This window comes from Lagenorhynchus albirostris, chromosome 4 (assembly GCF_949774975.1).
Source record: "Lagenorhynchus albirostris chromosome 4, mLagAlb1.1, whole genome shotgun sequence".
NCBI classification, from domain to species: domain Eukaryota; kingdom Metazoa; phylum Chordata; class Mammalia; order Artiodactyla; family Delphinidae; genus Lagenorhynchus; species Lagenorhynchus albirostris.
This window is the reverse complement of record NC_083098.1, coordinates 44781320-44801450: the sequence shown is the minus strand read 5'-3', so window position 1 is coordinate 44801450 and position 20131 is coordinate 44781320. Positions and strand designations below refer to the sequence as shown.

General features: G+C 42.9%; 1 long non-coding RNA gene and 1 pseudogene across 1 annotated transcript; both read left to right on the top strand.

The window, feature by feature from the left end:
* The first annotated feature begins 1629 nt into the window (after positions 1 to 1629).
* LOC132519070 (Y-box-binding protein 1-like) lies at positions 1630 to 6670 on the top strand (annotated as a pseudogene).
* A 2791-nt stretch (positions 6671 to 9461) lies between these two features.
* LOC132519276 (uncharacterized) lies at positions 9462 to 12651 on the top strand. Its single transcript, XR_009540139.1, has 2 exons — positions 9462 to 9552; positions 11169 to 12651. It is a non-coding gene; the product is annotated as an uncharacterized LOC132519276 (long non-coding RNA).
* Positions 12652 to 20131: the final 7480 nt, after the last annotated feature.

The window sequence follows — 20131 nt, the reverse complement described above, 5'->3', positions numbered from 1 at the left end:
CCAGGACTTTTAATCAGTGGATTCCACTGGTCAACATTTCTGAGACCTTGCAGAAAGATGGAGAAGTTATTTCTCATTCTGAGATGCATATGGGAACAAAGCACAGGGATTTAGAATCCACATACCAGGTTTTGACATCTTGCCCTACCATTTACCACTCTGTGATGCTGGGAACTACGAAACCCTGCTAAACCAAAGTTGTCTCATCTTAACAGCACTTACCTCTCTGATAGGTTTGTTTTTTTAAAAAAAAAGATTAAGTGAAATGATGCCTGTGAAGCACTTAGCCCTGTGCCTGGCAAGTGTTCAGTTACCATGTTATCATTTATTATTACCAAGCAACATCAAAATGATCATGACAGCATTGCAACGATTCTTCAGTAGACTTCAGTTCACCTACCATGTGACACACCCTGTGCTAAGTTAAGTGTTGGGTACACCAGAGGAACGAAGACTCGTTTCCTTTGCCCAAAGAGCTTAAAATCTGTTTAGGGAGAGAGACCAATGTGGTGGAGGCTTAGAGTACAAGGGGAGGTGACTGGTGATAGGCAGGGGCTAGATTATGAAGGTCTCACAGACCATGCTAAAGAGTTTACAAGCAAGGGAGAGTCATGGAAGGAGCATTCAAGGAGGATTTCAATCAGGGAAATGATTTTTTGGTCAAATTTTTGATCAAGGAAGAGGAATGTGTGGGAGAAGAAAGCTAAAGGCAGGGAGCCCACTTGGCAAATTAATTTTCTAATCAATACTAGACGCGTCAGTCTGAGCTAAGATAATGGCAAGGGAGAAAAGGGGGGGGGGAATATACACACTCAAGAAGTATTTAGGAGGTAAAATTGACAGAACACAATAATCAAAAGGGTCAGGTGTCAAGTATACCCTCACGATTTTGGCTTAAGTGATTTGGTAAGTAAGTGTCTCACCAAGCAATAAATCATTGCTAATACTCATTGAGTGCTTACTGTATATCAGGCACTATGTTAAACAGTGTAGTATATGATAAATCATTAATCCTCAAGGAACTTTCCAATGTAGGCGTTAACTCACAGATACAGGAATGGAAGCTTAGAGAAATTAAGTAACTTGCCCATTGGAAGAGCCAAGATTTAAACCCAAGCAGCCCAACTCACAGTGTCCAGGCTATTAACCACTATTTTGCCTTAGAATTTATCCCACTCCAAGGCCACTGTTCTTTTCAACCCTAGAACTTAGTTATTGGAATGCAGGGATTTTTGTCTGTTGCATTCACTGCTATATCCCTAGTGTTTAGAAAGTGCTTGGCATGTAAAAGGCACTTATCTATAGCATTGCATGTCATGTATTTTATTTATTTTGACTGCTACATATCACTCCATTGTGTAAGTCATATATTCATAAGTATAATTTCTAGGAGGCCACAAGATTGCCCTGGGGGAAGTAGGGGAAGCATCATTTTATCTGGATCCCTTCCCTTTGTGCTTCTTGAAGTGATGGTGCCCCACTATGGCTACAGAAGTAGCCTTCATCTCCAGTCAGTAAGGGGCAGAGTGTAACATGAAAAACAAAACTAGGAAGGCCTTGGGTTTTTCTCTTTAACGGGTTCTGATCACCAATTTCCCATGTTGGGCAGCGGTTGGGGTGGACATGAAGATGGCGAGTGGGTCCCACACCAAGAAGCAATGCTCTGATACCAGCTGGATGTCCTGCAATTCCGCTCAATTCTGACACTGTCTACCTGGTGCTAGCAAACCCCACAGGTTAAGGGCTCAGTCCTATAAGACTACCCCCCTCTTCAGGTACCAGTCAAGGTTGTCACCTGTGCTTCTGACTGACTGGCTAAAGATTGGAGTTTCCATCAACCTCCACCTTGGGTGTGGCCAATTTGTTAGAGTGCTTCACAGAACTCAGGGAAACCTTTACATATGTTTAGCAGTTTATAATAAAAGAATATGGTAAAGGATACAGATTAACGTCTAGATGGAAAGGATGTGTAGGGCAAGGTGGGTGGGAAGAGGTGTGGAGCTTCCATGCCCCATCCAGGCCCACCCCCCTCCATCCCCCCTGCCCAGTACCTCCATGTGTTCACCAGCCCGGAAGCTCTCCGAACCCCAGACTATTGGAGTTTCATAGAAGCTTCATCACGTAGGCTTGAGTGATCATTAACTCCATTTTCAGCCCTTTACCCTTCTCAAGAAAACGAGGGGCAGGGCTGAAAATTCCAAGCTTCTAATCATGGCTTTGTCTTTCCAATGACCAGCCCTCATCCAGGAGCCACTCAGAGTCGCCTCCTTAGCAAAGACCAAATATTAGGACAAAAGATACTCCTAATGCTCTTACCACTTAGGAAATTACAAGGGTTTTAAGAGTCCTGTGCCATGAATGAGGGGCAGAGACCAATATATATGTTTTCTGTTATCTCACCAGGGATTCACTGTGTACCTTGTCATAAAAAAGGATAGCTACTAAACCATTGTGAAAGTCAATGTAAATGTTATACATCTCTAAATTCCTAGTCCAGTTCCCTAGACAGAGTAGGTACATGACAAATCTTAATGACAATTATTTGTAAAGTGGGGTTGTAGATCTTTCCTGCCCTTTGCACCAAATAGGTTGATGTAAGGAGCACAGGAAATAATGCTTGGAGCTACTGTGAAAAGTATTGAATGCTATTCAAACGTGATGTAGAATTGATAGTAAAATTATCATTGTTTGTTGTATATATGAATCAAGGACTTACTATGTGCTGAGTACTATGCTAGATATTTTAGATCTCATTTATTCTCAGAGCGTGGTTATATGTGTCAGTGTTATCGCCATTTACGGATGAGGAAAATGAGGCTCAGAAAGGTTAGGATACTAGCCCAAGGTTACACAGCGGGAAAACCAAGGTGTAGGATCTAGGTCAGATGGTATTTGTGCATGAGTGAGTATGAAGAAACATAAGAACATGAAGGGAGTGGTGATCACTGGACAGAACCCTGCAAAGAGAAAGGAACTTTGAGATAATGAAAGACTCCAAGGAAAGCTCTCCTCCAACCCCTCTACTCTCATCCTTCTTGCCTCCTATGCATTGGGCCAGCTGGTAGCTGCTAAAAGTATGTTTCTGATGATTCTGATGGAACGTGGTTATCTCAAGATGGAAGGTTGTTACTGACCCTTCCAAAGAACTGCAATATTTATTTAAATGTTTAAATACTACATGAGAATGAGAGGGGCTGTATAGGGCACAGGACGTGGTTTAGTGCACGGGCCCTGAGGTCATGCTGCCCAGATCTGTGACTGTAGGCAAATTACTTGACCTTGCTCAGTCACCTCTTCCTCACCCTTAAAATGGGGACAGCGGTAGTTCCTATCTCATAAAGTTATTTTGATCATTAAACAAGAAAACATTTAAAAGGTGGTTGGCACAGAGTTCTATCGGTAGCGGGAGCGGAGAGCGGACCCCAGAGATCCCCGAGCAGCCTCACCGCTGCCGCCGGCCTAGTTGCCGTCCCAGCCCGGGAGGAGCCGCAGCTGCCGCAGGGGGCCCCAGTCACCGTCGCCGCAGCCACAAGCAGCGAGGCCGAGACCCGGCAGCCGCCCGCCGCCCCCCGCCCTCAGCGCTGCCGACCCCAAGCCCCGCACGACGGGCAGCGGCGGCGCCGGGCGCGGCGGCCCGGGCGGCCTCACACCGGCGGCGCCTGCCGGCGGAGACGAAAAGACCATCGCATCGAAGGTTTTGGGAACAGCAAAATGGTTCAGTGTGAGAAACGGGTGTGGTTTCATCAACAGGAATGACACCGAGGAAGATGCATTTGTTCACCGGACTGCCATAAAGAAGAAGAACCCCAGGAGGCACCTTCGCGGTGTAGGAGATGGGGAGACCGTGGAGTCCGATGTCGTTGAAGGAGAAGAGGGTGCGAAGCAGCAAACGATGCAGGCCCTGGAGCGGTTCCAGCGCAAGGCGGTAAACGTGCCGCAGACCGCGACCACTAGAGCTGCTCTCCACGTCGCAGCGGTCCTCCACGTCGCAGCGGTCCTCCACGCAACCTCCAGCAGAAGTACCAGAAGAGTGAGAGTGGGGAAAAGGCGGAGGGATCCGAGAGTGTCTCCGAAGGCCAGGCCCGACAGCGCCGGCCCTACCGCAGGCGCAGGCGCCCACCTTACTGCATGCGGAGACCCTATGGGCGTCGAGCACAGCGTTCCAACCCTCCCGTGCAGAGAGAGATGATGGAGGGTGCGGACAACCAGGGTGCAGGAGAACAAGGTAGACCAGTGACACAGAATATGTATCGGGGTTATAGACCACCGTTCCGCAGGGGCCCTCCTCGCCAAAGACAGCGCAGAGAGGACGGCAGTGAAGAGGATATGGAAAATCGAGGAGATGAGACCCAAAGTCAGCTGCCCCCTCAACGTCGGTACCGCCGCAACCTCAATTACCGACGCAGACGCCCAGAAAACCCTAAACCACAAGGTGGCAAAGAGACAAAAGCAGCAGATCTACCAGCTGAGAATGCGTCCGCTCCCGAGGCTGAGCAGGGCGGGGCTGAGTAAATGCTGGCTTACCATCTCTACCATCATCCGGTTTAGTCATCCAACACGAAGAAATGAATATGAAATTCCAGCAATAAGAAATGAACAAAAGATTGGAGCTAAAGACTAAAGTGCTTGCTTTTTGCCTGTTGATCGGATAACTAGAACGATCTGCGTTACCTATGCAGCATGGGGTTTTTATTATTTTTACCTAAAGACGTCTCTTTTTAGTAATGACAAACGTGTTTTTTTTTTTTAAAAAAGCCTGGTTTTTCTCAATACATCTTTAAAGGTTTTTAAATTGTTTCATATCTGGTCAAGTTGAGATTTTTAAGAATCTCATTTTTAATTTGTAATAAAAGTTTACAGCTTGATTTTTTTCAAAAAACTCAACAAACTGCAAGCACCTGTTAATAAAGGTCTTCAATTAAAAAAGAAAAAAGAAAAAGGTGGTTAGTATAGTGCTTAGCGTATGGTAAGCCCTCAAAAAATGTTAGCCCAGATCATATTATTATTAGTGTATTATTCAAGGGCCATGTTTTTTATTGCCTCCAGTTTCCACAAGGTGGCAGGTCGAGTTCAAAGTGGACCCCATGGCTCTGTGTCCCAAAGGCAAAACCTATTTTAATTGTTTCAGAATAACTGGAACAATTATGAATTGTTCAGAAACATCTTCATTGTCTGTAGAATGTTTGGCACGGTCCAGGCATCTTACTGTTGCTGAAAAACCCTTCTTAATGGATCATTTAATTTAATCCTCTGTTTCTCACGATTCCCGGCACCGTCTGCATTTACATGAAATGTATATTAACTCTTCCAGGGGTCACCTGGCTGAGTACATTCAAGTCATCTCGTTATGCACTAAGTTTAGTCCCTGGAAGACTGTGAAGAGGAGACAACGAGCAAGCTGGAAGGAGTCCTGGTCTCTGTGACTGGTGAACTGCAGAAGGCAGGAGATCTGTACACCTCATCTTAGAGTGACAGGGTATTTGCTCATGAGGAGCTATAACAGGGCATATTGAGGGAAATGTTTAAATAGTAGAATTCAGACTTTTCTTCTATGTATCTATCCTCTTTTTCCATTTCCCTAATTTCATGTCATATTGCTAACCTCCAATTTCTACAATTTTACTTTGTCTTTAACGCATTGGTTTTGGGGTCAGATCACACTGGGTCCAATTCCTGACTCCACTACCCATGATGGCAGTGATTATAGCAGCACATATTTGACAAATACTTCTTTACACCGCCATTCTTTTTTTAATTAATTTTTTAATTGTGGTAACATTGACTTATATAAGTTTCATGTGTACAGTGTTATATTTCTACTTCTGTATACCCTACAACATCAATTCTTTACCTGATAATAACAAAACCTACCTGAAAGAGTTGTGAGGATTAAATGAAATAAAGCACATGAAGGATTTAATTCAATCAGAAATAGTTACTAGTAATTACAATGGCATAGCCTTGCCCAGCAAGTGGCAGATAGAACGTGTTCAATGAGCATTTGTAGAGTAAATAAATGATACTTATTTTAGTACTTCACAGTGATAGTAACTCTTAAGACTGGCCTTGGATATCTTCAAGGGAAACGCTCACTGAAATCAGTGTGATCTTGTCAAATGTGTTCTCTGATTATGGGAGTCCAGTGATATATAAAGCTCCCCAGGCTTGTTTCCTGCCCACCACTCATAATTGTGACATGTGAGCATTCAAGTTACTTAACCTTTCTGCGCCTTGATTTCCTTATCTGTAAAGCCAGGGTGGCAACAGCATTTAATACTTCAGATTCAGATAGGTGCGAGGCTTCAGCAAGTCAGTTTAGGTAAAGCACATAGCACAGAGCTTGCCATACCTTAAGTGCTCAATAAATGTTAGCTGTTATCCTCTGGCTCGGTTTGGAAGACCTACCATTGCTTCTATTTGATTCACTTGGGGGATTTTGGGATGTTGGAAAGTCAACGCTTCTAGTTTGTAATTAGGAAAGAAGATAAAGCAGACCTCTTGGCAATTTCCTGCATATGAAACCTTGTGTTTTATGAACCACGGAAAGTACCCCAAATTTCTTCTCAACTCACCCCAGCAAATTGACAAATTTGGACCTTTCCCACCCACTCTCTGTACATCTCCCGTGGGACTATGAAAATAAAGGAAGTATTCGTTGCTTTGTGCATAAGCTGTTTTCCTAATGGTATATTTCTTCTAGTTTCGACAAACTCAAGCTTTCTGCCAGTTTTATCTACCAAAGGGTCAGCCCTGCTCCGAGACCAGAGTTTGCCTGTTTCTGTGGATTTTGCAAAGTCAGAAGTGGGAGAGAGGCAAATTTCAAGTGAGGAGAGTTACAGAGTAGGAGTAGCACTGAATGGCTGCTGCAGTGAACAGTAGAAAGAAATCCCCAGTCTTCAAACCCAGGACACCAAAACAGCCCATTCAGCTGCATGAGTTTTAAAACACAATTATGCATGAGGGAGAACGGGCCATCAAAACCTACTGGAGTCCTCGGCTGGCACAAGCTTTGTGGAACTGGATGTGGCAATAAATAATGGCCAGGGTGACTTGCAGAGCTCTGGGCTTGCCCTGAAGTAACTGATACAGTATCAACCACCAGACAAAAGAGAACTTTGACAAAGGATACTGAGATGAAATCAGCTCCCACATACAGGAGCATGCCACAGTGGGGTAGAAGGTGGGGAGAACAAAGGTCCGGGCGGGAAGTGAGCGAGAAGGAGACAAAGTCACACCTCCCGTTAGAGAACTGCAGGCAGAGCAGAACTAGCCTATACCAGTGCTCCTGGCCACATCTGTCACGCGAAGCTTAGAGGTTTTCAAAGTGGAAAATTTAAACTTTTCGTTTTGCTTTGTGTTAGAGAGTCAAGTCTAGAGAGACAAATTCACATCATGTATTGCACATTCTGTGTAAACAGGTGTTGACTGATGTCTTCATGCAAAATATCTTCTTTGGTTGGCTGTCAGTCAAACCAAGTCTGTGAGTCCTTTATTCCTTCAAGTATTTATTGCATGGTAACCATGGACTAGGAACTGTGCTAGGTGCTGGGGTTACAGGATGAATAAAGCTACTCATTTTCTGACTTCAAAGACTTGATATTCTGGGGAATAAGAAAGAGAAAGTAAAGACAGATACCAGCTAATTAGTAAATACAGTGTGGTGGTGGTGGTGATGATGGTGACAGTGGTGATAGTGGTGATGGTGGTGGTGGTGATGATGGTGACGGTGGTGATAGTGGTGATGGTGGAGGTGGTGATGGTGGTGATGGTGGTGATGGTGGTGGTGGTGATGGTGGCGACAGTGGTGATAGTGGTGATGGTGGCGATGGTGGTGGTGGTGATGATGGTGATGGTGGTGGTAGTGATGGTGGTGATGGTGGTGGTGTTGGTGATGGTGGTGGTGGCAGTAGTGATAGTGGTAGTGATGGTAGTGGTGATAGTGGTAGTAGTGGGGGTGATGGTGGTGGTGATGATAGTGATCATGGTGGTAATAGTGATAGTGGTGCTGGTGTTGGTGGTAGTGTTGGGGGTTGATGGTGGTGGTGGTGGATGGATGTGGGGAGCAGGCAGACCTGGCTGCCCCGCCTTGAAGATGTTTGACCTCAGACAAGATTCTCACACTGTTGCTCCTGACTTCCAGAGTTGACAAATAAAATATTTAAAGAAACTGCTGATTATTACATGCTCAATTAAAAACTGTTAAAGTCCTATATGGCAATGATTAAGAGTCTAAAGCCAGTCTAGTTCAGGTTCAAATTCTAGCTCTAAACATACTAGTCATGAACAAATTATTTAAACTCTTGGTGCCTCCATTTCCATATCTGTGAAATTTGATAGTAATAATTAAACCAACCACCTCAGATTAAACAGATTAAATAGATCAATGCATGTAAGCACTTAGAACAACCCAATGAATAGTATGCTCTATGTGAGTGCTAACTATTTATCATGAACTATAGTAAGATGTGATATGCTCTGTAACGATGCTATTTAAAACGCTGTGAACTACTATGCATCATAACATCTTATGGAAAAACCCAAATGAACTTTTTGGCCTACCCAATAGATATAGATAGGCAGATAGACAGACACACGTATAAAAGAGATACTTGATATTTTGCTACATAGGAAAAAAAAAAGAACATGTTAACAACACAGAGGGAAACAGAAAACCAGAGAGACTAGAAGAACACACATGACAGTGGTAACTGTTCATCTCTGGGTGGTCTGATTACAGGTAACTCATTTTTTCCCCCTAAGTTTTGTGTTTTATAAAATTTTAACAGTTATTGGTTCACTAATTTTAAAACATTTTAAAATGTTTAAGGAAGGAAGTAAGGAAGTTTGGTGATTAAAAGGTGTGTAGAGGGCTTCCCTGGTGGCGCAGTGGTTGAGAGTCCGCCTGCCGATGCAGGGGACGCGGGTTCGTGCCCTGGTCTGGGAGGATCCCACATGCTGCGGAGCGGCTGGGCCCGTGAGCCATGGCCGCTGAGCCTGCGCGTCCAGAGCCTGTGCTCCGCAATGGGAGAGGCCACGACAGTGAGAGGCCCACGTACCGCAAAAAAAAAAAAAAAGGTGCGTAGAGCTCCAATGAAGGATTGATAAGATCTATCAGGGAAGGTGTCACCGGGAATGGAAACTCTGAGCCAGGTATTAAAGAAATTAACTAGTAGGGGCTTTGAAGACATACAGACTGGTACAGAGATGAGGACAAGCTCCCAAGAACTGCCCGATTATGTATTATTTGATTACATGGGAAAGTCATGCAGCAAATAGTGCACGGGATAAGTGGACCATCAGCCCTCAGTGAAGAGCCTTCTCTGGGCCTGAATATCGAGCCCATCCCTCGTGTTCACTTGTTGTCCTGTTTTCTGTGGTATCTGGTGGAAAGTTTGGTTCCTCTCTCTCTCACTCTATTTTTCTCTCTCCAATTTCAGAAATCTCATTGTGGAATCCTGTCTGTTGAAGAGAGCTAGAGACCAGTTTAAGTCTTTGTGATGGAACCCACAGAATAGATGTTAATTATATTACCTACTTTCCAGACACTGACAGGTAATCTGAGAGACATGTAGACCTCCCTATCATGGCTGAGAACCAGTGTAAGTTCCATCTTGTGGATGTCCACTCAAAGCTGAGTCTTTCCCAGGAAGTGGGTGATACAGAGTGACGTTCAGCTGGGAATGGTCCTACTTTTCCAGCTCTTCCTGTGCCTCTGGACTCTAAGGCGGTACCAGCCTGTGCCACAGGCAGGGCCCACCAGCTCAGGGCACCTGGCAGTTATCTTCTGGGTACCAGCCTGCACCTTAGCCTTCTGACACTGGAGGGCTAAATGCGACAGCAATGACTGGAGAATGTCTTCAGTTTATTCCTGTATGTTTCTGGAGAGAAGACCTGGTGACAGGGAAAAAGCAGCTTCCTTCTTCTCTCTACCTCCTGTCTCTTCTTAAGCCCTCTGCTTTAATTTCTGGCTGACTTGAGCAATGTTGACAAGACAAAGAGAAGTCTTTCCACTGTTTAGTCTACTTTTAATTATTTCAATATGGAGACCTTCCCTGGCCACCAGGCAACAACTGTCCATTCTTGATTTTCTCCTCTTTCTTACTTCTGGGTGCTGGGGATGTAGTTTGGTTGGACCAGGTGCAGCCAGAAACTTCTTGGGAGGTCCAAGGTTTCCCAGAATTTCTAATCTACCCAGAGAAAGCCCCTGTGAGGAAACTCCACAGATCTTTCTCTGGCTACACCTCTGGGGACATTGCGGTTGTCCTACTTCTCCTGGGCTGCTCTTGGCTTCCTCAGTGTGATGGTTCTGTCTTCTTTCTTCAGGAAAAAGTCTCCCTGACCTCTCTCTTCCTAGGTATAAAGGAAAGACCCTAGGCTTTGGAGCCACACTCTGAGTTCAAATGCCACCTACTTGCTGTGTAACTTTGGGCAAATTACTTCGTGAGGCTGATCCACCATTTCCTTTTGTTTATAAAATGGGAGTAGTGAAATAAGTCAGACAGAGGAAGACAAATACTGTATGATCTCATTTAAACGTGGAATCAAAAAAGAAAAAATATGGAACTCAGATACAGAGAACAGATTCGTGGTTGTCAGAGGTGGGGTTTGGGAGGCGGGTGAAATGGGTAAAAGTGGTCAAAAGGTACAAACTTGCAGTTATAGGATAAATAACTCATGGGGATGTAATGTAGAACATGGTGGCTGTAGTTTCTAACACTGTACTATATATTTGAAAGTTGCCAAGAGAGTAAACCTTGAACTTCTCATCACAAGAAAAAAAGAAATCTAACTGTGTATGGTGATGGATGTCAGCTAGCCGTGCTCTGGTGATCATCTCACCGTACATACATGTATATACCAAATCATTATGTTGTACACCTAAAACTAATACAACGTTAATGCCAATTATACCTCAATTTGGAAAAAAGATGGGAATAATTTATGTAACTCATAGTGCCAAGAGGCCCAAGGAGGGAATAATGGAAGATATGAAGAGTTAAATGAGGTAACAAAAGTTACCTAACAAAAAGCACCTAACACAACATCGGAAATACAGTAATAATTGGACATTATGTACACCTTTCGCCAGTTTCCCATTCTCCTTTGCTATACCTAGTACATGCATATGATCCTTTTTGTTTCAAGTGTTTTCCTATTAACAATTATAGGGCAACTGACACAGTACTGCATATTCTGTTTAACGACCGTGGGGAAGTTTGACAGCTTAACAAATCATCCTTGACTCCCTTGCAGAGAGGAGAATTCAGCTTCCCTTGGACTTTGGCTTTAAGACCTCACATTGTTTTCTCAGAAAACAGACCTGAAGACCCGGTAGGTGTTAACGGTGCTCTGATCCTTTCAGGTGTCTTCGTTTCAATAATAATAATAAACACCAGTTTCTTAGCACTGAATATGAGCAATCTGTAGATGTTATCTCCTTTAACCTTAACTCCATGAGGCAGGTGACATCATCCGCATTTATAGTTAGGAAGCTGAGACTCAGAAAGGCTAAGTGCCACCACCCTACATCACATAACTAGATCATTCTGAAACCACAAGACAAACCAAGATGTCTAATGGCTCCAGAATCCATGTTCCTGGCACTCCCGCCCAGGTGCCTTGAGGCAACAGTAGCAGCAGTTGCAAAGCTCTTCACTTGAGAGGCCTTTTTCCAAGGGGAGAAGGGTCTGGAAACTTGGAGCGCTCATGACCCACCTGGCTTCTCGCTCCAAGCAATTCCACAATACATCACCGGCATCTAACATTCGTAAGTAATGAAGCCGAAATTAGTCCCTCGGAAGTTTACAGATCAGTAACCTAAAGTCATCTAGTACAGGACAAACGCCACCATGATAAAGAAAGCAGTGACTGTATCTTTAAATCTGGGGTGGTTTGGGCAGGAGGCTCTCAGCCCCGAAGTGATCGGTTGACTGCATGTCTTCTGCTCACTGAGAACCGTGCTATCAAGACTGGAGAACTCCAGAGTGGTCGAGGCAGGGCACAGGTGAAAGGGCAGAGTTGGAAGCCTGAACAAACTTTTCCCCATGACTTACAGAACTTCCCTAGTTCTGCGTTTCCCATACTTTCTGAGGGGGAAGTAGGCTCCTTTTTAGTCTTCTTTTCCCCATGCCTCGCAGAGCAGCAGTACTGGAACCACTCAGCCACGCGGACTGGGCAGCATCTAAAGGTCACGTCGCTGGCGGGTGCAGTTTGAGTAGAAGTGATCGCAGATGTGCAGGCCAACATCCAGAGGGTCAGCAGGGCCAGGGCCTGAGCCATGGGGCCATCCACGTTTTCTGGAGTGGAAGGGGAATACGAGTCAAGACAGGATTGAAGAACAGGAAGATCGCGCGGAGCTCTGGAAGAGAAGCAGCAGAGTCGCCCTTTGTCCCGGTGTCCTCTTTAACAAGGCATTGGTGAAGGAATAGTGCATACTGATGGCCTACTGTGTACTTAGCACTATGCTGCATGCTTTATAGAGGCCCTTAGGCACAGTAATGTTAGAAAGCCCTCGTTTGTCCTAACTCTGCTACCAACTAGCTTGGAGAAATTGGGAAAATCATTCAATCTCTCTGAGTGTTTATGTCATCTTTAAAATTGCTGCAGCGGGAGAGGCCACAGCACTGAGAGGCCTGCGTACCGCAAAACAAACAAACAAAACAAAACAAAATTGAACTAATAATATCTATATTTATCACTGAGCCCATCAATACTAATTGAAGACCTACTGTGTGCTAAGCATTATAAAAGCTGGATATACATGTAGGTAAATTAAAATAAACCAGTATCTTATAAATAAGTTCTAGGAATGTAATGTACAGCATGATTATAGTTGAAAACACTGTACTGCTTATTTGAAAGTTGCTTAGAGAGTAGATCTTAAAAGTTCTCATCACAAGAAAAAAATTGTAACTATGTGTGATGGACATTATTAAACTTATTGTGAGAATCGTTTTGCAATACATCAAATCATTATATTGTATACCTTAAACTTGTATATCACGTTATATGTCAATTATCTCAAAATCTCAATCTGTCTCAATAAAGCTGGAAAAAAATTTTAATAAAGTAAAATAAATCAGTGACTATTTTTGTGGCACTTGCAATCTACGTATACAGGCAAGCGTGGTAAATTACATAAAATGCTTGGAATTTGGCAGTTATTATTTCATTTAATCTTCACAGCCGTCCTATGAAGAATATGCTCTTTTCACATCAACATTATCTGCTATTGTTAACTTTTGAAACTAAACCTAGGCAGATCCAGACTGAGAAAAAAAAAAAAAATACTGAGTACTAGATTCATCTTAATTGCAAAAGTTAAATGGCCATCATTAGTTGATGGTTCCATATAAAGTCAGTTTGAGAATGTGGTATTTTTGATATTCAAAAATAGACCATGTCTTTCATTGATTCATGCCTTCTGTCACTGAATATTTGTGGTCCATCATTGTATTCTTAGCATCTAACCCAGTACTTGGTACATTTTAGGTGATTGATACATAATTGCTGAATAAAATTGAGCACTTATTACATTACATTATTACCAGGCATTAATTCTGAAAATTGCATCGTATCTGATCTTTGTTCTTAGAAATTGCGTTAGGGCCTGTGGATGAAAACATAAAATTCTGGCCCAGTAAGCTTTAGAAAGCTATGTCAATAGAAATGAAGGTAGGGAAGAGTGGTGGAGACCAGTCTTAAATGCGGAGAGTCCCCCCATGACTCCAAAGTAACCCCTCTATCGCTACTCTGAACCTATCTCTTTTTGCTCCAAGATATTTCTCATAATGATGAGTGTTCCCCAAGATTCTGCCCCTAGATTTCTGCTGTACTAGAAAATGTATGGATTTTAGAGTCTCTAAATCAAAGTCCCAGAACTTACAAGCTGGGTAATTTTTGTGAAGTTACTTATTCTTAACCTCTTAGCTTCTTCTTATGTAAAACTGGAGCAAGGCCAAATTCTCTGGTCAAGAAGATGAAATAAAATGCTGTATCTGAGAGTAGCTGGCAAAATGAATGAAAGGATGGGAAAGTAGACACAGGTGTCAGTCCATGTTACAGTAAAGCCAGGGGGAGAGGTAGTGTAGAATGTCATTGGTGCCCCCGCGAAATCCCCTTGACTCTCAGCATTCCGTACATGCTGACTGCTCTCACTGCAAGTGCCTTCAGCCTTTATCTCTCTCCAGGAGCTTGCCTTGTCCCACATCTGGGGCAGAACGGCAGCACCAGGGGGGGATAGCACCCCTGCGACAGCCCTCAACGGATGACAGATGGCAGGCAGTGGATAAATACTGAATGCTCTCCCCTCTGAGATGGGACAGCTCTGAGGTATGGTCTACACTACCTTCCAGAGATACCTCCACCCCCGAGGGGGCATGAACCCCAGTTGCACACAGTGTTAACCTGCTCATAACACACCTGTATTGGCTCCCTTCTCGTTTTTATGTCACATCTGCTCTCACCTTCCAGTGCGTCCTGGGATCCCTGGATCCTTGTGTGGGGGTCTCTTTCTGGGGGAAATTATCCTAAAATAGTCAGATTATGTTAAATATGAGGCATAACTATGCATGTAACTTTGTGAGGTTACAGGGTAGAGGAGTTAAGGGAAGAAAACGGAGGCTTTGGGTTAGAAAGAATCTAGAATGGTAACTTCTCTGGGTCAGCGTGCCAGGGAGTTACCAAGAGACTTAAAGAGAAATGGAGAGGTGGGCTCAGGGTGCAGCTAAAGTTAGCTAGCACTGGGTAGGAAGTGAGCATATCTTTAGAGCTCTGAATTTTCCTCCAAAAACACAGAGCAACTTGATAACACAAGAGGAGAAGATGAATGAGAAGAGTGCGAGGGATAGGAGCAAAATGAAGAGGAGGAAGAGCTCCCAACTAATTATTATCTACCAAGTTACTACTACTGCCTACTAGTTCTTTCCATTTATTTCCATGGGGTCTTTGAATGTCAAGTCTGGGGTGTGACTTGAAGCTCTCACGCTAAGAACTATTGGGAGAATGGCGATTTCGTAGGAGAACATGTTTCAGGCGAGAAGAAGAAAGAAAGAGGTTTTAAAAATGGGTTTATGGGGCTTCCCTGGTGGCGCAGTGGTTGAGAGTCCGCCTGCCGATGCAGGGGACGCGGGTTCGTGCCCCGGTCTGGGAAGATCCCACATGTCGTGGAGCGGCTGGGCCCGTGAGCTATGGCCGCTGAGCCTGTGCGTCCAGAGCCTGTGCTCCGCAACAGGAGAGGCCACGACAGTGAGAGGCCCGCGTACCGCAAAAAATAAAAAATAAATGGGTTTATGTTAATAGAAATGTAATGGTTAATTTCATGTGTCAACTTGGCTAGGCCACAGCACTTGGTTATTTGATCAAACATTATTCTATGTTTCTGTGAAAGTATTTTTAAGATGTGATTAACATTTAAATCAGCAGACTATGAATAAAGCAGATCACCCTCTGTAATGTGGGTGGGCCTCATCCAATCAGGTGAAGGCCTTCACGGAAAAACACTTTCCTCTCCTGAAGAAGGGGAAATTCTGCCAGCTGGCTGCCTTTGGACTTGAGCTGCAACTTCAGCTCTCCCCTGAGTCTCCAGATTGCTGACCCAACCCTGCAGATTTTGGACTTGCCTACCACCATGATGGCATGAGTCAATTCCTTAAATTAGTCACTCTGTCTCTGTCTCTTTCTCTCTCTCTCTCTCTCTCTCTGTACCTCTCAGTAAATAGATAAATGATAGGGATGGAGATGTAGAGATGTACATATAAATAGATACATACTATATCTACATGTCTACACCTAGATACACACATACACACCCTATTTGTTCTGTTTCTCTGGAGAAACCTGACTAATACAGGGACCCAGGGACTTTCCCCACAATGGAGTGGGGGTTCCAAAGTTTCCAGTGAAAGGCAAAATGGTAATGGAGTGAGGGAGAACAGAGATGAGGTGAGAGGGGCAAGACTGACCGAATGGGGAATTTGAGGGTAAGGAACAGATTTGAAAGATTCATGAGAATAAAGGCATAAACCCTCATCAATTAGGTTTCATTGCAGAAAAGAGACCATTCTGGTTATTTTAATGGAGTTTGGATTTAACACAGGGAATTGGGTACTTACAAAACCTTAGGAACAGCTGAGTTTCTGGAAATGAATCCTAGAACAACACAGCCAGTGGGCCTTCCAGGGAGCTGCTTCCCGGCCACAATCGGGAAGACAGGCCCTCGGAGCTCGCCACTGGAAGCATTAACTTCAAGAACACCCGACTTTAGCTTATTCCAGGGAACCCAACACAATGGGGGCCAACCCTTCTGCTGGGTACTACTAGTAGGCGCAGTGCCTAGTACCAGCAGTACATTTAGGAACCCATAAAACTATTTAAATTTCTTTTAAAATTAGAAGAAAAAAAGAAATTTTAGGTTGACTTAAATGTTTAAATATATAATAATAATATATTAGTCTTTATCCCAATGCAGTTGTGGAATATCATTTTTTTTAATGGAGGAAGGGGCCCATGAAGGCAAGAGTACCTACTAGGGCCAATGAAAGACTTAATGTGGCCCCCAAAGCCATTGCTGCTGCCCACTTTGTAATTGCCTTGTGACACCTGTGAAACTAGTGACCAGATCCTGCAATGTGCTGCAGAAAAAGCGTGCTGGACAAAAGAGAGAGTGAAGAAAGAAGAAACTCTCGCTTCCACCTTCTTAACTGATGCAAATGCATCTAATCAGTAGAAATGATTTGTATATAAATTTCTAGCTCCAGAGGAGTCTGGAACATATAGTGTTTAGATTTCCAGTCTCCACAGTACCAGAAGACACACACGAAGGAGGTTGGAATGGATGCTAGAACCTCTGACCACATCCACCACACTTGCGTTAGTTAGAGGAGTACCAGGAGTACGGCAGGGCCTCATGCTAGAGGAAAGGGAGGACAGAAGGCCCTAATGTAAAAAAAGTTAAACTTTGCTGAAAATGAAAGAAATGCTGCTTTACTCTCCAAGGCACAGCATATGTTTCTGTCCAGTAGTGACAGTGAGTTTCAAGTTCTGACCCCACCCTAATCCAAACAGATGTTACAATTAGACTGTACCAGTCTATTCCCCCTATGCAATTTTACTAGCAAAGAATCCACAAATAAGAGGATGGGGTAATTCATCTTCAAGTAAACAGCAGCTTCCAGCTTCTTTTGGTACTTTTCCTCCCCTCTGATCTCATCTTTACCACTCTTCCCTTTGCTCACTGTGCTCCAGCAGCATATGCTCCTAAAACATGTCAAACACGCTCACCTCAGGGCCTTTGCCCTTGCTACTCCTAAGCAGGAAATAGCCTGACTTACTCTCTCACCTCCTTTAGGTCTCTCTTCAAATGCCATCTTCTCTGTGACACTTTATGTAAAAGGGCAACCTCAAGCACTCCCTGTCTCCCCCTCTGCTCTAGTTTCCTACTTAGCACTTATTACCTTCTGACACTCCCTATTTTTTTTTTTGAAGTATAGTTAATTTACAATGTTCTAGTTTCAGGTATATAGCACAGTGATTCAGATATCTATATATACACACATATATATATATATTCTTTTTCATATTCTTTTCCATTATGCTTTACTACAAAATATTGAATGTAGTTCCCTGTGCTAGACAGTAGGACCTTATTGTTTAACCATTTTATATATAGTAGTGTGTATTTGCTAATCCCAAACTTCTAATGTATCCCTCCCCTACCCTCTTTCCCCTTTGGTAAACTGGTGCAGCCACAATGAAAAACAGTATGGAGGCTCCTTAAAAAACTAAAAATAGAATTGCCGTATGATCCAGCAATCCCACTCCTGGGCATATATCCAGAGAAAACTTTAATTCAAAAGATACATGCACCCCGATGTTCATAGCGGCACCACTTACGATAGCCAAGACATGGAAGCAACCTAAGTATCCATCGACAGAGGAATGGATAAAGAAGATGTGGTACATATACACAGTGGAATACTCCTCAGCCATAAAGAAAGAATTAAACAATGCCATTTGCAGCAACCTGGATGGACCGAGATATTATACTAAGTGACGTAAGGCAAAGACAAATACCATATGATATCATTTATATGTGGAATCTAAAATATGATACAAATGGACTTATTTACAAAACAGAAACAGACTCACAGACATAGTAAACAAACTGACACATTCCATTTTACATATTTGATGAGGATGCATTTTCACCTCTAGAAAATAAGTTCTATGAAAACAGGGACTTTGTTCAGTGCTGTATCCTTAGCACCTGGCTAAGTGCTAGTAGTAGTGCCTGGCTAATTAAGTGCTCAAAAGAATTTGTGAAGGAGTGAATGAATGAATGAAAAGCGTTCACACTCAGGTTCTTTTCTCCCAGCTAATTTATTTTTGCTAACCTGATCATCTTTGAAGTTCTTTGAGATATCTATCATCTATTTATCTATCTACCCATCATCTATCTATCATCTATCTATCTATCTATCTATCTATCTATCTATCTATCATCTATCTAGTGTTTAGATCCATGCACAGAACTGAAACCGAGAAGAATTACATCAGCAAGTCCTCTGCTTCAGTAATCCAAATTTATAGCTCAATGCTTCCTTGGTAGTTAATACCTCATTTTATATGTGATGAGAGACCCAAAGAAAAGTAACCTGCTGAGGGTTGCACAGGAACAGAGTTTAGGTCCCCTAATTCTGAGCTCAGAGTATTTTCTGCTCTAAACCATTGTGACTTGTATTTTTTTAGTATTATTTTCATGTGTATCCTAGGAATATTTGTGGGAAAAAATGACTAACAAGGGCAATCCTCCCTTTTATTTTTGTTGAGCCTAGAAAATGACATGGCTCTATGTCCTTGGCCATGCGTGGTTTAAGTAGTAGTATCATGAGTTATGCAATTCACATGTGAGAAGGATTCATTTATGCCTGTTTTTTAGAACTTTCCCCCTTTTAGAAGGTACAATCTGTTGAAAAGAACCAGCACGACCTCACAACTTATTATGTAAATTCTTATAAATACTGGTTACAGAAAAGTTTTACCCAACCATTATCATTCACTATGTTCCTATCATCTGTTAAAAATATGACATCCAATTAGGTAATGTTAGGTTTCTAGAAGGTTGAAACGTTCATCATTTTGGCAAATGAAAAGTAATTGCTAAATTCACTAACCAGGGTACAGACTAAATTCATCTTGACCTGGGAGTTACCAAACACTGAATTTTTAAGAGAATGTCTAAAAGCATCTTGTGCTGAAACCATTATTGCCAACTAAATGGTTCTGTGTACTAGATTCATCTGACCTTAAAAGAATTCCTATAACATTCCCCCCTGTTCTTGTTCCTGTGAGGCTGGCAATCAGAAAAGTGAGTCATTGGTTAGGCTTAACTTTTGGACAGACATCTTATTTGCAAATGGATGGTACCCAGAAATTCTATTCTAAGATTGGAAAGACTTGTAGCAAGTTTTTCCTGGGACAGATTTGCAATGACATTTGATAGAAAAAAGAAGGGTGTGGGTCTAGATAGCTAGAGGGAATTTCAGCTGTGCTACGGCCATCTAAAGCATCAAACTTCACTGGGGAAAATTCTGGAAGCCCTGCCAGCTGGCGAGGTTAGAGTCTAGCAATAGGGATTAAGTTGGTCCTAGAGGTGAGAGGACGTGGCCTCTTATCACTAACCCGAAGGAGAATGGCACTACATAAAGTTTTTTTCAGACCCAAGGAGTATGCAACTAAATCCTAGTAAAATGACTTCTCAGTTTTGTTTTGTTTTTTGAAGCCAGTCCCTTGTTGTCTGCAATGCAATTCTCCAGAAAATAACCCTAACTCCACTCTTTTTCTTTCAAGAAAAGGTATGGAATGCAATTGAGTGACAGTACATTATTATAGGATATTTTAGTTAAGATCTTTCTGGATGATAAAGACAGAAAATCCTCCTCAAACTGATTTGCCCAAGAGAAGGAATTTATTGAATTGTATAACTAAAATCCAGAGGTACTGTGGACTTCAGGCACAGCTGGATTCAGGGTTCAAAATGTATCATAAGAATATGGTTTTTCTTCATTTCAACTGATTGATTTCAGTCTCAGTTTCCACATGGGAGCAAATGACTGCAGGAGTTCCAGCTTCA